General features: G+C 27.3%; 1 protein-coding gene across 1 annotated transcript in view; it reads left to right on the top strand.

Annotated features, from left to right (window-relative positions):
• Positions 1-14,462, top strand: part of LOC123296646 (GATA zinc finger domain-containing protein 14) — a 382,239-nt gene that overhangs the window by 128,635 nt on the left and 239,142 nt on the right. The gene's annotated exons all lie outside the window — the stretch shown is intronic.

Here is a 14,462-nt window from a genome sequence, read left to right as displayed (position 1 = left end):
ATTTTTTGCATTTAAACTTTTGTTCTATCTCTTACAGTTTTCGCTATAAAAGCAAATTAAAATTTTCCTAATTAATGCAACATAATAATTTTAATATGTTTTCTACATGGTACTTTGAATTTCATAGGGTCTTAGTAATAAGATATATTTTATTTAATTTTTATAATATTTTAAGTTGGAAATATTGAAATACACAATTAATTTTTGAATATTTATTTAATATTTATTCAAATTTAATCAATATTTAATTAAAATTATATAAATAACAAATTTTTAAGCGTATTTAAGTTTTACCATACAAATTGTATAGGAAAAAAAACTAGCCTTCTGATTGGTTCATATTTTACCATGTATTTTTAAATGGGGAAAAAATGCACCTTCAATTAGCGAAATTTCCCATTTCCCGTTAAAAATTTTGATATTTGGAAGTTTTTCTGGGGTATGATTTTTCTCTAATTTATTTTAATGAAAACCGCATCTTTCTACCATTTCTCAGTTTTGCTGTGAATTTATATGAGTCAGTAACAAAATTTCGGGGCGTGGCCGTTTTTTGACGCGTTATTGCTCGGAAACGATGAGAGCCGTGAACGTGACCTTTGATTTACGGCGTCCCAGGGTCAATATCTACTTAAGTTGAAAGTTTCAACATTATAGCTCCAGTAGTTTCTGAGATATAAGGGTGTGAAAAAGGGCTATTTTATGTCCTGTATATATAGTCACAACAAAAACATTGACATTTCACATATACATTCATCATACATTATACATTACCCTTTCAATTTTCCATTTTACTTATTCTACGCTTACGCACTGTTGTGCTATATGATATTAAATTTTTTAATTATTTATATACTAATAATTTATAATAAATCAATATTAAATAAATACTAAAAACTAAAAACATGTACTTTTTAAGTTTACCTTGAAAATATTATTGTTTTGTATGGTTGAAATAATTAATATTAAACTATGTTTATTAATAATTGTTAATAAAAAAATTAAATATATTTTAATTTATAAAATAAATATTATTATTAAATTTATAATTTATTATTTTATATATTATAGAAATTGAAAAAATAAATCATATTTACTACGACAGTAAATTAGAAATACTATTTAATTTTTATCTGTTTTCTACATGGTACTTTGACTTTCATAGTCTCTTAAATATTTATTTAATTTTTATAATATTTTGAGTTGGAAATATTGAAATATACAATTAATTTTTGAATATATATTTAATATTTATTCAAATTTAATCAATATTTAATCAAAATTATATAAATAACAAATTTTTAATCGTATTTAAGTTTTCCTATACAAATGGTATAGGAAAAAAAACTAGCCTTCTGATTGGTTCATATTCATATTTTACCATGTATTTTTGGGAAGCAACTAATTTTATTTATGTAAGAGTAAATAAATTTGTTAATAAATATAACATATTATATAATTTGTTTATAACAAATTATTTTGTTTATTATAACATACATTACGAAATATTTTTTTTTTTATTATATCTGCAATAAAACGGTAATGTAATTCATTTGCATCACACTGATTTACGATCTATATTCCGACCGATATCTTTTATTAAATTTAAAATTTATAATATTGATATACTAATAATATTTATTCGAGCTAATATATAATATCTTATATTAAATATTATATTAATTGTTTATTTTATTTTTTTGTATATATAAAAAATAATTTACTCTTATTTAAAAAATTTGATGGCTCTCTTAAAAAGAGAGCCGCTTTTATATATTGATGTATTTTTATGTTATCAAATAAATAATATTTTCGATTTATTTATTTTGAACTTGTATATTTTGTAACAGCTTTAGTACCTTCACTAACAGCGTGTTTTGCCAATTCACCATGTAATAATAATCGAACTGCGGTTTGATACCAGTATCAGGGTGCACTTGTTTTGATACTTTGTAAATGTAAATTGCGTATGATTCCTTGCGCTTCCTGTTCTTCTTCTTATGACTCTTTGATATATTTTTTTGAGCTTTTTTTGTTGCTTTTCCACTTGTTTTTGGTGGCATTGTTACAAACAATTAATATACACAGATAGTTACAGAACAACAGTCAGTATATGTATGAGCGTGTCGTGTATACAACTACCGTATTATATACGCGAAGATAGATATTACAATAAAAATAAATACTACTCTCTGATTGGCTGAAAATAATACTATAAGGTGATTGGTTCATCTTTAAAGTTTTATATTTTATAAATATTTTAAATTAAAATACCCAAAAAATATTATGTTACAATCCCCGTAACGTACACATCTGTGTGATTATATTTACAAAAAAAAATATTAATTAAATAAATTTATTCGCTATGTCTGGACGAGGTAAAGGTGGTAAAGTTAAGGGAAAGGCAAAGTCAAGATCAAGCCGAGCAGGATTACAATTTCCTGTTGGAAGAATTTACAGATTATTACGAAAAGGAAATTATGCTGAACGAGTAGGTGCTGGTGCCCCAGTATATTTGGCTGCTGTTATGGAATATTTGGCTGCAGAAGTTCTCGAGTTAGCTGGTAATGCTGCCCGTGATAACAAAAAACACGTATCATTCCACGTCATTTACAATTGGCAATTCGTAATGATGAAGAATTAAATAAATTTTTATCTGGTGTAACAATTGCTCAAGGTGGTGTATTACCAAACATTCAAGCAGTGTTATTACCAAAGAAAACTGAAAAGAAAGCATAAATTAAAAACATTGCATTAATTTTTATAATAATAATACATCGATCATAGGCCTTTTAATAAAAGGCCACAAATTTATTTAAAATAAGAGTAAAAATTATTTTTATAAATAATATATTATAATATTTTTTTAAAGAATCAATTTTAAATAATTATAAATTAATGATTCTTTTTTTTTATATGTTATTATGGAAATAATTCATCATATTATGATGACATTTAGGTAACATATTTTAAGAATATTCATAAAATATTATCAAAATAATATTGCATTATGATGACATTTATGTCATATTATGATGATATTTAGACAAAATATTATAAGAATATACACAAAATATTATCAAAATAATATCATTAGATAACAAAACTGTTCATAATACTCATAGCTTTACTAGAGATAAAAGTATCAGGATGCACTTGTTTTAATACGTATTATCACAACATCACAAAATATTTTTTAAAAGGAAAAATTTTAATAAAATTATTATCAAATTTGATTGAATTAAATTTCAATTCATTTGATTAATGATAAAAGAAAAAAAAAAGCATATAAACTTTCTATTGAAAATGTCATTTTAAACTAGATGACCAAGTGGACTTCGTTACACAAACAATATATGACGTATTCTTTTTTTAAATAATCAGTATCCTTTGATATTATATCAATACGTTACTCTCTTCATTTGATACATATTAATAAAATTTCATTTGTAAGATTTTATGTCAATTATATTTCAATTATATAAATAATATTATATATTTTCTCAATACATAAGTTAAGTAACAAAAAATTTGATTAACAAGATAAATTTATAAATGATATTACTCTCAACAAATACTCTAATACTATATTTTATCATACATTTTTTTTATATTTAAAATAAATATTATAATATATAAATACTTATATCAGTATAAAATTTCTTTATATAATTATGAAAAAATTAATTTAATAGTTAATTATTGATATTAATGCATAAATAAAAGTATTTTCTAATGAAATATATTTTGTCAATGTTCGATTAACACATTTCATAATAATACGTTTTCATTATTGACAAAAAAAGTTTTTCTAATAATGAAATCTTATATTATAATATATATATTTATATATATTAAATTTTTTAATTATTTATATACTAATAATTTATAATAAATCAATATTAAATAAATACTAAAAACTAAAAACATATACTTTTTAAGTTTACCTTGAAAATATTATTGTTTTGTATGGTTGAAATAATTAATATTAAACTATGTTTATTAATAATTGTTAATAAAACAATTAAATATATTTTAATTTATAAAATAAATATTATTATTAAATTTATAATTTATTATTTTATATATTATAGAAATTGAAAAAATAAATCATGTTTACTACAACAGTAAATTAGAAATACTATTTAATTTTTATGTGTTTTCTACATGGTACTTTGAATTTCATAGGGTCTTATTGTAGACGAAATATTTAATCTAATTTTTATAATATTTTGAGTTGGAAATATTGAAATACACAGATAATTTTTGATTATTTATTTAATATTTATTCAAATTTAATCAATATTTAATTAAAATTATATAAATAACAAATTTTTAAGCGTATTTAAGTTTTACCATACAAATTGTATAGGAAAAAAAACAAGCCTTCTGATTGGTTCATATTTTATCATGTATTTTTAATAGGGATTAAAATGCACCTTTAATTAGCGAAATTTCCCATTTCCCGTTAAAAATATTGAATTACACAATTAATTTTTGAATATTTATATAATATTTATTCAAATTTAATCAATATTTAATTAAAATTATATAAATAACAAATTTTTAAGCGTATTTAAGTTTTACCATACAAATTGTATAGGAAAAAAAACTAGCCTTCTGATTGGTTCATATTTTACCATGTATTTTAAATACGGAAAAAATGCACCTTTAATTAGCGAAATTTCCCATTTCCCGTTAAAAATTTTGATATTTGGAAGTTTTTCTGGGGTATGATTTTTTTCTAATTTATTTTAATGAAAACCGCATCTTGATACCATTTCTCAGTTTTGCTGTGAATTTATATGAGTCAGTAACAAAATTTCGGGGCGTGGCCGTTTTTTGACGCGTTATTGCTCGGAAACGATGAGAGCCGTGAACGTGAGCTTTGATTTACGGCGTCCCAGGGTAAATATCTACTTAAGTTGAAAGTTTCAACATTATAGCTCAAGTAGTTTCTGAGATATAAGGGTGTGAAAAAGGGCTATTTTATGTCCTGTATATATAGTCACAGCAAAAGCATACACATTTCACATATACAGCATACATTATACACTTTCAATTTTCGATTTTCCATTTTTTTTAAATTAATCTACGATACGCACTGCTGTGCTATATGATACGGATAGTGACGATGACATTCATACAACACACTGAACAAATATTCAATTCTAACTTCATACTGTTCTTGTATGAAGCATTTTATATATGTGGTTATGGTCCGTAGATAAGATTACCTTCTATTCGTTGGGTGCGTAGTCATGGTAGGGACAATAAAATCAATGCCAGCGCTTCCAGTGAAAAATTTAGGCGATAAAGGAGGCTGTTATGACTTATTTACAATTCTGTACATGTTCATGTCATAATGTCATAAAAAATGTCAAATTAAAATTATTGAAAAATACTAATTAATTAAACTAAATGCATTAAAAATTGTGAAAATAAGAAATCAAATTGCACAAATATTATTTTTCAAATGAAAACTATCATAATTATTTATTTAAATTTGTGAGACAATAATATTAAATTTTCAATATCTTAAATGCAATCCACACAAGTATATATGCATCCATACAATTCTATAATTAAAGTAGTGTATCGTTACCATGGAAACGTCTCCTTTAAAACTCACACTCGGTGCGAATACGAAAGCTTTCCTGTGGAGCTATGAATAAGACTGTGAATCTGTCTAGTTTTTAATTGCTTAGCCACTACATTGTTTGGTATAATATGGACAACGACATAAGAAGACGATGGCTTGGAACATCCGATTGATAAATTTATCGTTTTAATGAACTTCAGGGCACAGGGGACAAAATTAAGGAGGTATAGTTCAAAGAGATTACAAACTATGTCAAAAAACTGTCAAAATGCTTATCACGAAAAAAGCTGTATAACCATTCCGTATGGTATAGCGTGTACATGGTATAGCAAGAAAAGAAAGGTGAAAAAGAAGATATGACAACAATTCTACATCCAAGAATTCATAATTCCACGGATAATGGGATACTTGCAGCGGATACTCAAAACAAAACTCGTAGACATTGAAAATTCAACAACCGTATTATTTTGCTGTCTCAATTCTTTTTTTTACTTTGTTCAAAAAAGTAACAACACTTATGGTATAATCCAATCAATAAAATAATTCCAATTTTTTACTTATGGTTCCAATTGATTTTATTTTCTTATGGTGACAAAGTACCTTTCATATTCACGATTTACAATTTTTTAAGATTGCTGCTTTTCGAGTTATTGAGCTTACAATTTTTGTATTTATCCTGAAAGAGTTAAGTTGAAATATAAATATTTCCCTAAATTATTTGACCCGTATAGCCTAATTTGGAATTTTCCAGACTATTCGCTCTTTCACCCCATTCTTATTTAGGAAGTTGAAAAACATCAAAAGTTCCAGACAAAATGATGAAACAGGCGAATGTTTATCGCTCAAAATATTTCCTAAAGCGTCAAAAAATACATAGCTGAAAAGCTTGTTAACTCGAAAAGTATAGCATTCATATCCACAAAGTTTCTAATGGTTTTTTTATTGGATTGATAGAAACTGCCAAGCCGGTGTCATCTTATTCGTAAATTTAAACTGTTTAGAATTAATAAGCAATAAATCATTTATTTAAATTTTGAAGATCAATATCTCGAAAACAGTTTGTTTCAATTTGTTTTTATTGGCGTGATGAAGGAATGCAATAAATATCTAACGGAATGTTCAGATACTGCTGAATCCACACTCGTCGATTTTGTTTTTCTATTTTAGATAAAATCTTATATATTATTTGACCTATCAATTTTCTTAACCGTAAATGAAATGAAGAATCATTTAGTGTTCTGTGTATTAGAAATATATATGTCTCCATAGAAGACTTTTATATATATGTAGAGAAGGGAAACATTATTAATAGAAAATTCTTGTTGTATTGATAATCAAAAGACCTTTGTAAGTTTATAAATTATGAGTGCATTTAACCATAGTTTTTATGTGGTTGTAGAAAGTTTTGCGAAATGAACAGCATCTTTCTCGTTAGTGGTAAAATTCTTTCCCTCTGTTAAATATTGCATTCATCTAGTATTATTTTTATCTTGACTCATCACTTTTTTACTTTTCAAGATGTAGGAAATTGGTGAATGATTTCAAAGATCGTTTATTTGGTTATATGTTTTCTTAATAAATTTTGGTGTTTTGGCTTTGGATTTCTAAGCTAGTACCAGAGAAATAAATTAGTCACGACAAGAAGTGACAGCGTTAAAAATGTGTAATAAAATTTTTTATATTACCTTTGTTATAAACTAGTGAATCGCTTGTTAGTAATAATATAATCATTTATAACAGGCTATAGGCAACAAAATTAATTTGCGATATCCTCTAAAAATGATTCAGCTACCGAATAAAAATAATTTGAATAATATTGACTTTTAAACTAAATGACCCGGTGAGCTACGTTTCACCTACAATTTATTTAATTGTAACTATTTGTAACTATTGATCAGCGATTATCAATCTTAAATAACCTGCAGTTTCAATTCATTAATAGCTATACCATGCTTAGCCCGCTCGCTAAATCCGTTAAGCCCACCCACAAGCCCACCCACAAGCCCACCCCTTACTTAGCCCATCCAATAATCACAAATTTTACTACTATCTCTTGGACAGGCCACCGGCCTGGTTGAAGCTTTCGACAGTGGAGCTCACTGCACTCGAATATGGGTCTAATGAATACCTATTCACAATACATGAATAATACTACATACTACCTTAATAATATTTAAATACCTGTTCACAATTCTAGATAAATATGGTGGGAGCGCAAATAAATACATAAGTAAGGTAAAATAATGCTTAATTTTTCCATCTGCCTTGATTTTATCTTTCCTGAGAACCTTCTGAGAATAATTAACACAACAAAAAAAGAATTAGCTAAATTGCTCCATCCGTTCTCAAATTACGATTATCGTTAGTTTGAGTAGATGGTAAAAAGTATATAGTTTGTCAAAAATCATTAGACTTTTTGACGCCAGCTCCCCGCCCATAAGTTGTCTTACACGCTATAGTCAAAACAATTACTTTTATTTTCATATGCAATAGATAGTCTGTTCATTTCAATACAGTTACGAATATTATTATTGTGTCTAGAAATTTCTAGTAGAAAGTAAAATGTGTATACATTTACATTTATATTATAGAGCAGGGCTTCTTAAACTTTTGTAATTCACGACCCCATTTATGATTGCGAGTTTCTTGACGACCCCATACAAATATAAAAGGAAAATAAATTAATATTTTTTGATGATTTATTTATTAGGTAACAATATACATATACATATGAAAATATATAAGTTTAGAATTCATTTTGAAACATACAAAAATCTAAAATTAAAAATTGCACAAAAAATTCTAAAATTGTATTTATTATAGTTTCAAAAATAAAAGTGGATTCTGACCGTCTTAATTCTCTCGAATATATTCAAGTAGTTGCGTGGTAAGTATTAAATTAAAGTATAAGTTAAAAATTTAATGAGATGGATGTGCCTGTTTTTTATTGCATAACAAATCAAATCTTGGTGGAATGTTTGAAACTGCTGGACGTAAGACCTCTTCAACATTTTTTATCGCTGAACGATATTGGGATTTAATATGTGTTAAAGCTGTTTCTTCAGCAATAATATCTAGAAATTTTGTTGATAATTATTCCTCGGGATTTTTTCGGCTTTTAGAGATTGACAAAAATAAATTTATATTTTTTATTAATTCCAATAAAATTTCATAATTCATAGTAAATGTTATTCAAGTTATTATAATACTCTTAATAGAAATGCAGGTACAAACAATCTTTTCGAACTAGAAGATTTTATGATATATTTATCTACGATAATTGTTATTTTATCTTTATGACAATAATTTTACAAGTTAAAAAACATTTTCTGTTAAATTGTATTTTTACCTCTCGCGACCCCAGAATTTTGCTACGCGACCCCAAATGGGGTCGCGACCCATAGTTTAAGAAGCCCTGTTATAGAGGGAAAAGTAGAAGAATTAAAACGCAAATTTATACAAAACTATTACTACAATATTGGCAACATGTTTCATTCGAATAATATGCATTGAGATTGTTCAAATGTGTATTGGAATAGATAAATTGTGTTGCAAGCACAAGTAAAATATACATCATCTTCAGTAACTCGACGAATTAGTCTTTCTATTTATTTTCTAAATAAAATTAATTTCTAACCTTAAGCTGTGAAGATACCTAAATTATTGTTTAAATCTGTGACAAAACAAGTGAAACTTACAAAATTAAAAAAACCCCCGACAAATGCGATTTATTCCATGTAAACCGATTTTTTGAAGTAACTATAAAATGTTCTCAATCAAGGGGGTTCGACCGTTTAGAGGCTACGATGCCACTGCGAAACACACAGACACACAGATAAACACTTAAAACTTATACACTGCTTCTTAAATCATTATCAAAGAGATGGTCAAGGACATCATATGAGATGAAAAGGATACTTAGAGAGCTATCATTTTTTGGGACAAATTTTTGGAAATGTTTCAATTGAAATATTTGACTTAAGTTTGTTCTTTTGAATTACCTAATTATTCTACCATTTCACTTTTCAAAATGAATTGAGGCAGGTTTATTTGACCATTCATTTTTCCATAGTAATTATTTATATGTTAAAATTATATGTCATGCCTTTTCCAAACTGAATAATTTTGAAGATCATCGCCAATTTTTTAATTTTTGCTGGTATGAAAAACTAATTTCGCACTTAAAACCTGAGGACACCCTCCATTAAAATACCTTTCTAATGAAACCAAAAAAATTAAAATCGGTTCATTCGTTTAGATGCTACGATGCCACAGACAGACAAACACACAGACATACATACATAGCGGTCAAACTTTTTACACACCCTCCTTTTTAGTTCGGGTGTTAAAAATAAAAATTCTTAAAGAACTTATGGCTCAAGAAATCTTAAGATCCTGTTAGTATCTGATTACTAGTTTTCTTCCCGGCGTTTTAAATTTTTTATTATTTATCAGAATCCTACATATGTAGGAAAAGATGTTTTTTTCGAATAGGTTTTTCAGACCAAACATAGCCGATTAAAACTAAATTTGGGAATATCATGAATTTCGTCTTTCTAACTTAAGACATATAAGACACAATCGCTTCAATAGACATTTAATAAAATATCGAATTTTAATTTGGTTGCACAATCTGTTAACAGTTAATACCAGATGTAAACAGAAGAACTTTCCAATATCTATTCTGTCTCGAATCTTTGCTATTAGAAAATAAAACAAATATATTACTCTCTTACAGACATTGGCAATAGTGTGACAACAAAAATACATGCATGCACTTGCTTGCTTTTACAGGCACTAAAATATATTTGGAGTCTTTAAATAACGATTTATTCATTATTTCTAGAGTTAAAGTAGTCCGGTGGTGTCACGTTAAACAAACCTGAACAAAAAATACACATTACACATTACGATTACCTAAAATTTTAATCAGATGAGTATCTCTTTTCTCTATCAACAGGAGTATTTTCTCCGATTGGTAGTTTACAAAAGCGAAAAAATTATTTTTACCTCTCAAATGATGATCTTGAAATAATCGGAAATCGTGATTGATGAAGTAAAGTAAAGATGGCATCACAAATATAAAATTTGACGATTTTCACCTGTATGTATGTGTGTGTGTGTCTGTCTGTCTGTGGCATCGCTCCTAAACGGATAAACTGATTTTGATTTTTATTTCGTTTGAAAGATAATTTACTGGAGAGTGTTCTTAGCTATGTTTCAAATGCGAATTTAGGGCTCCGTACCCGGAACAACTAAAAAATAGATTCTGCTTAAGTTTTTAAAATTCACTCAGTGGTGATTACAAACCCTATAGGTACTGACAATGGTTTCAAACAAGCCCGTGTGTTTGGGAAATTGATTCTTTTTAAGGCTCAACACTGATTCAAAAAGAATTTGGTATACACGTGGATACAAAAAAATAATTAGTAATAACAATAATCATGGATATTCATCACACTTCCAATAATGCTAAATAAGGTAAGCGTGAATAATTTAGTGAACAAATGCTGTTAGTGAAGGATTTCAGTTATATTTTCGGTTGTTATTGCTTTAAGTATATAATACACACTACATACACAATTATTTTTCCCCTTTTGATTTGAAATTATTTGGACACATATGAGCCGGAAGAATAATATAACGAGTGAATATATGACATTTTACAGGATGGCCTATAAAAAGTATTTGAATATTTTCTTTTATGTAGAATTAATTGACGAAGTGCATCTCCCAGCTCACAGTTAGTCAAAATTCATTTGACTATCTTACACGCTTAGTCTTATAAGCTTTGGATCTTTTTCTAATACCTGAGTCTTGGTCTTGACAAGTCCAATGTCCAAAACTTATTATGCTATATTCCAAATATAGTTCAAAATAGTTTTTGTCAATAATATTGAAGTAGTTTGTCTCGTGCAAAATTCTACAGTGCCGAACCCGAGGGCAAAAATAGTCTGGGAAGTGATTCTTTTTATTTATAGGCAATTTTACTACAAACATGATATACGAATTACATGCTGAACAAAATTAGATCTTAATATTATTTCTCTAGCCTATTTTTTCCTAAGCAGTACATTTTTAGAACCTGTATTGAATATATGGGGATATTGATCGATATATTAACGTGCAATATAATCTTTTTTTCTTCAGAGCAATCCTTTTTTTTTACATAATATTTTTTCTTACGTAGTTTTCAATTTTATGCGTGTCTGCGTTTAATTTTTGTTGGTTCATCCTGTATACGTTGAAGTAATGTCAGCAACGCAAACATAACAAAACGTTTATTGTCTAAAATGGTTTGCTTGTTGTAATCTCTCGATGTACTTACTACTTACAACTAGGTTGCAACATTAACTAAAGAATAAGCTTTCTCGTACAGATATATCTACTAGATCTATATAAAGCATAATGATAAAAGATAGGAAGCTCAACAAATTTACTTAGAATGAATATAGCGTGTACAGAATGTGTCACGCAAGCGATTTAAGATAGATTTTAGCTTGCATTATGCAATACTAGTAAAAATTATAGATGAACTGATAGAATTTAGAGAAAAATAGCCCCGAAAAAATAGCGTAGGAAAAAATAGACCCGGAAAGAGTATTAAAATATTAATAAAATTGAAAAACGGTTCTGGAAGCCATCATGCTACAAAATCTTTATTTATTATTAAAGTAAATCAGGTACTCATTGCTCAGCAGAACCTCGCTGTGATTTAAATGTTTAAGTGCGAGCTAAGGTTTCCGTTCCCGAAAAAACTAAAAAATTGGCGATGATTTTAAAAATCGATTCAGTTTGGAAAAGGCATGACATATAAATAATTACTATGGAAATGAATGCTCAAATAAACCTGGCTAAATTCATTTCGAAAAGTGAAATGGTAAAAAAATTAGGTAATTCAAAACAATAATTCAAAAGAACAAAGTCAACTCAAATTTTTCAATTTCAATTAAAATATTTCCAAAAATTTTTCCTAAAAAATGATAGCTTTCTATAAGTATTCTTTTCATCTCATCTGATGTCCTTGATCATTTCGTTGACATTGATTTAAGAATTAGTGTTATAAGTTTAAAGTGTTTATCTGTGCGTCTGTGTGTTTCTCAGTAACATTGTAGCCCTTAAACTTTAAAATGTTAAATGAGATTTAATATCTAAAACGCGTATGGCCAGGATAAATATCGACGTAAAACTATGTAATCTATCTCAATTTGGAGTAAAAAATAGTTACTAAATTAAGGTTCAACATCTGCTTGATATTTTTTAAAGATCATGAAGCTACCTCCTTAACCACAACTTTGATTTTTGGTCAACTATTCAAGGGTATTTCTATGGACTACTTTATCCTAGCTTTTAAAAAATTGAAATAAACTTTAATGGATTTGCTTATGGCTTATTTTTATGTTAACTTTCATGATCTGTCTTAAACATCCTGTTTAACAAAACATAAAAGATTTGCTATCAGTTGTATTATAAAAATATACATAAAATAAGCGAAAGTCTGAAATAAAAAAGCTTGCAAATCCTAGCTAATATAATCCTACGTAGTTTTAGTTTTTAAATATTTAAACATATACACTACAGTTACTAGAAAATGCAGTTACTGTGTTTATATTGGTCGTGCATTTTCACATAGGCATAACTTAAAACCTTTTTTATTATTGTAGGCCATGTAAATATATTGATGAAATCACCTCTTTAAAGTTGCCATAACCATTTTAACAAAGGTTTAAAAAAGGTACACAGATGTTTGAAATTATTAGTAAACTATCCATGAGACGCAGGAATTTGTTACAACTCTGTATAACTCAAAATCACGTGGCCTTCCAACTTCAGTTTAGAAACCAACCACCAATCAACTATGGCCTGAAATTTTTTACCATGTCTTCAACAAGATACGTAATCAAGCCCTATTATGATTCGCAGCAAATGTTTTGCATTTTGCAAATTCAGATACAGTGATATAGCTCTCAGGATACGCAATTCTGTTTCACTGAGAGTTGCGATAAATTTCCTATAACTTAAGAGTAATTTACGGTAAATTTTAAGCCTAGCTTGAATCTCGTATGACCCTTTATTATCGAAATATCGTGTGGGCTGCCAACTTTCTAACTTTCTTTTTTCTTTAAAATTAAAGATTGAAAGAATACATATATATCAGAAATCGAACCCATGTCTCTTGGATTCACACCACGTGCCTTAATCAACTACTCCATATATGCTTTAAGTATAACGTGCAATTTTTCAAACAAATTAATTTATACCATGTATATATGAAATTATTGATGCTTAAAAATATTGATGCTACGAACAAAATTTTGGTATAGATGTTCATTAACTTATAAGTCCATTTCTCGATCAGTCTGTTCGCCTGTCCGTCTGTGTACACGATAACTCAAAAACGAAAAAAAATATCAAGCTGAAATTTTTATAGCGTGTTCAGGACATAAAGAGTGAGGTTTTTTCATTACTTTAGTTTTATTAAATGACATTTGACAGCTGTCAATACAAAAATTCATTTACAGATAATAGAACCAGATTTTCGCCCGACAAGCTTCTTATAGGTACTTATTTAGTAAAGTCTTTTGATCGTGGATATGTAAAGAAAACAGATCAACAGATCGAAATTTTTTCCTGGCAGATGAAAGTATACGTAATGGCCCACTTACATTGATTATTGATAATTTATCATGGTAAAGCACTGAAAAGATTTCGAAATATATTATTGTCTCTGTTATAATGTACATTCTACATTATGGAGTTGCAAGGAAACTAAAAATTTCACTATATGTACAACACAATAGTTATGCCATCGTGAATGTAATATAATACTTAGGTACTACTAAACTATTCTAGTTCCACCATG

The sequence above is a fragment of the Chrysoperla carnea genome, chromosome 3 (genome assembly GCF_905475395.1).
Source record: "Chrysoperla carnea chromosome 3, inChrCarn1.1, whole genome shotgun sequence".
In the NCBI taxonomy this organism is placed as follows: domain Eukaryota; kingdom Metazoa; phylum Arthropoda; class Insecta; order Neuroptera; family Chrysopidae; genus Chrysoperla; species Chrysoperla carnea.
The sequence above is the reverse complement of the archived record's forward strand: the minus strand, read 5'-3'. Positions and strand labels throughout refer to the sequence as shown.